This window comes from Littorina saxatilis, linkage group LG17 (genome assembly GCF_037325665.1).
Source record: "Littorina saxatilis isolate snail1 linkage group LG17, US_GU_Lsax_2.0, whole genome shotgun sequence".
In the NCBI taxonomy this organism is placed as follows: domain Eukaryota; kingdom Metazoa; phylum Mollusca; class Gastropoda; order Littorinimorpha; family Littorinidae; genus Littorina; species Littorina saxatilis.
The window spans coordinates 29,058,608-29,062,117 of record NC_090261.1 but is presented as its reverse complement, the minus strand read 5'-3'; the positions used below and the strand labels follow the sequence as shown (position 1 = coordinate 29,062,117).

At 40.3% G+C, this 3,510-nt stretch overlaps 1 non-coding gene across 1 annotated transcript; it reads right to left on the bottom strand.

Annotated features, from left to right (window-relative positions):
• Positions 1 to 1,450: 1,450 nt before the first annotated feature.
• On the bottom strand, positions 1,451 to 1,522 carry Trnap-agg (transfer RNA proline (anticodon AGG)). The gene has a single exon. It is a non-coding gene; the product is annotated as a tRNA-Pro (tRNA).
• Positions 1,523 to 3,510: the final 1,988 nt, after the last annotated feature.

The following is a 3,510-nucleotide window of genomic DNA, read 5'->3' as shown; positions in this document are numbered from 1 at the left end:
TTTTATTTGGTGTTTAACGTCGTTTTCAACCACGAAGGTTATATCGCGACGGAGAAAGGGGGGAGATGGGAAAGAGCCACTTGTCAATTGTTTCTTGTTCACAAAAGCACTAATCACAAATTTGCTCCAGGGGCTTGCAACGTAGTACAATGTATTACCTTACTGGGAGAATGCAAGTTTCCAATACAAAGGACTTTACATTTCTTACATACTGCTTGACTAAAATCTTTACAAAAATTGACTATATTCTATACAAGAAACACTTAATAAGGGTAAAAAGAGAAACAGAATCCGTTAGTCTTGTTATCAGAATGTGTATTGATTATAGCGGGGATATAGCTCAGTTGGTAGCGCGCTGGATTTGTATTCAGTTGGCCGCTGTCAGCGTGAGTTCGATCCCAGGTTCGGCGGAAATTTATTTCACAGAGTCAACTTTGTGTGCAGACTCCCTTCGGTGTCCGAACCTCCCCCCGTGTACACTACATTGGGTGTGCACGTTAAAGATCCCACGATTGACAAAAGGGTCTTTCCTGGCAAAATTGCTTAGGCACAGTTAATAATTGTCTACCTATACCCGTGTGACTTGGAATAATAGGCCGTGAAAGGTAAATATGCGCCGAAATGGCTGCAATCTACTGGCCGTATAAAATTTCATCTCACACGGCATCACTGCAGAGCGCCTAGAACTGTACCCACGGAATATGCGCGATATAAGCCTCATTGATTGATTGATTGATTAGTTTTGGAACGTGTCCATAAGCAGTCTGCTTGTTAACGTTCTTAATGTTGTTACCGTATATAACATGTAAACAAGAAATTAATAAAAACACGCTTAAACCAATCCGTTAGTCGCCTCTTATCGCTGGGGAGCATCGGGTAAATTCTTCCCCCTTACCCGCGGGGTTCATTTATCTCGTCAAAATCCTAAAAATTAACACAGTCGACAATCAGTTACATCGGCAATTTCGAATGTTGAGAAATATTGACAAGCTGGCGTAGAAATATCAACAGAGAGACAAAAAGAGCAGTAATCCAACGAATTCGTTATTGTATGTTTTGTGAATGAGATATTTGTCGCGTCAGCTTCTAACAACCGTGCGATGACAACAGCTGCAAGAAGTTTCCGATAATACTGGGACTTTTTATTTTCATTTCATTTTAATCTATAGTTGGTTTTGGTCTGCAGACTGTTTTAATAGCAGTATGGATTTTACAGTAGTAATTAAGTCTTGTCAGTTCTACTCTCCTAGTTTGATACTATCTCACTCTTCTTGGCTTACTAATTTGGCTTTTAAGAATAGAGACACACCAAAAAACTAAAAACATGAATAAAATAACATGAACAGCAACACAAAAGAAACAAAAAATAAACGGGTGACCTCCCCCCACCTCTCCAAAAAAAAAATAAAAAGAATAATTATTATTTGAAACAAAAATAGCAAAAAAAGAAGGGCTCGTCCGGGATTTGAACCCGGGACCTCTCGCACCCTAAGCGAGAATCATACCCCTAGACCAACGAGCCAGCTGTCTGCTGGGTGAAATACAAGGAATATAAATACACTAGTCAAGCAAAGCGACCAAAGTAGGTCATGCATACCAAAACCACCCAAACCACACAAAGTTTTGACTACAAATCTATATTATTGCTTTGACGGGGCTCGTCGCAGGTTGCAATATTAGTACTCGAAAAATCAGTTATTTCAAACAGCTTCCGAATTAACGGTGTATAAATGGGATTGAATGTAAACGTGTATGGAAACAGTTATTCTCTGGACGAACACAGTAAGAAAAATGTTAAGCTGAAAAGAAAAAAATACTCCGTTGAAAAAAGCGAAAAAAAATAGGATGCAAAATATCATATGCCAATTAAATTTAAAAACGTACGGCAACGTGCCATATTTTCTGACCTGTCACATAGGCTAACTAGAAATAGGAATAATTAAAGGCACAGTAAGCCTCCCGTAAACCATCACAGATACTGTCAGGCTTTTACACACAGTACAAACACCCTTTCATTTAAACACTCACCGAACAGGAACATCCTAGGTGCCCTACGTAAAGAGCGAGCAATTTTCAAAGAATTTATGTGTGCGTGGTTTATCTTACCCTGAGCCATCGTGAACCCGTGTGATCCAGTTTCCCTTTCTCACAATGTAGTCGTCAGGTAGTAATTTGAATGCGACTCGATGTGAGCTTATTAGTCTAGAGGCTGACTTCCAAAAGGTGAAACAGCCTAAACGTTGCTTGTTAGAAGCAAGCATCCACTTTGGTCTTGTAGTTTGGACATTTAGCTATATGCCTGGCATGGATGCCACTTCTGAATTTTACTGGTATGGCCGCCATGACAGTTTTCAAAATGGCGGCCGAAACCGCCATACACAAGCCTATTTCCACTTGTATATGAAGTAAATCCCAAAACTAAATGGCTATTTATACTAATTCGAGGCTGCAGAACTCGAATATCATGATACAATTTGTGCTTATTGCAATTTAAAAAAAGTTTTGGTCAAAATATATTTTTTATTCAAGCTGTGTTGGTCCAATCATGAACGATTGTTCTTTCTTCAAATGATTTCAAGTAGGTTTGTTTTCAGTTTCTGTAACAGGAATAGAATATGGAGCCAGCACGTAGACTTTCATCAGAAATAAGGTGCCGGCAAGAAGCAATATATATTGAGTGGGAGCCGTGTGTTTTTTGTCAAGATCCCAGAACAACCAGCAAGACAAATCCACTACGACAAGCTACAGAGGATGGCATAAATAACATCACTCAAGGCATCCATCACCTTCATTGAAGTGATTGATACCCTTACATCTTTTAACCTTTTATACCATGCCCATGAAATACGTTGGCATAAAGCTTGCTACAGCAGCTTTACACAGAAGGGCAAAATTGAATGGCTTAAACAGCGTTTTAAGCCAGAAGCTGTCTCTGACACAAATGCTTTCAAGTTCAACTTCCACTACCCAGCCAACAAAGACACTGCTCCGATCTTCAGTCACTACTACGGACTGGTCAAAATGCATCTTTTGCCAGTCCAATGTCCCTGGAAGCAAACTGAACCAAGTCGCGTTTGAGCACACGTCTACCAAAATGATTCAACTGTCTCTGTTCGATCCAGTCATGAGGTGCAGATTAGCTGGGGTCTCTGATATGATGGCAGCTGAAGGAGAGTATCACTTTATGTTATGTACTCTTTTGCCGAAAGCATGAACACAAAGGCAGTCAAAGTGAGGAGAAGAACCCTGATTCTATCTGTTTTGAGAACACAATGACACCTTCAGAACGAGATGGCAAAAGGACATATTTTGTCCCTGAAAACTGTCTGGGACCACTATAGCATGATGCTCTCTAGAGATTTTGATGTCCAGCCTGCTCCTTACAGAAGCAACCGATTCAAAGAGAAGATACTGAAAGTTCTCGGTGATACGGTGTCATTTGTGCAGCCACTGGACCCCATAAAGCCACTTCTGACTGTGCCACCAGGTTTTGGTGATGTTGCAGGGAAA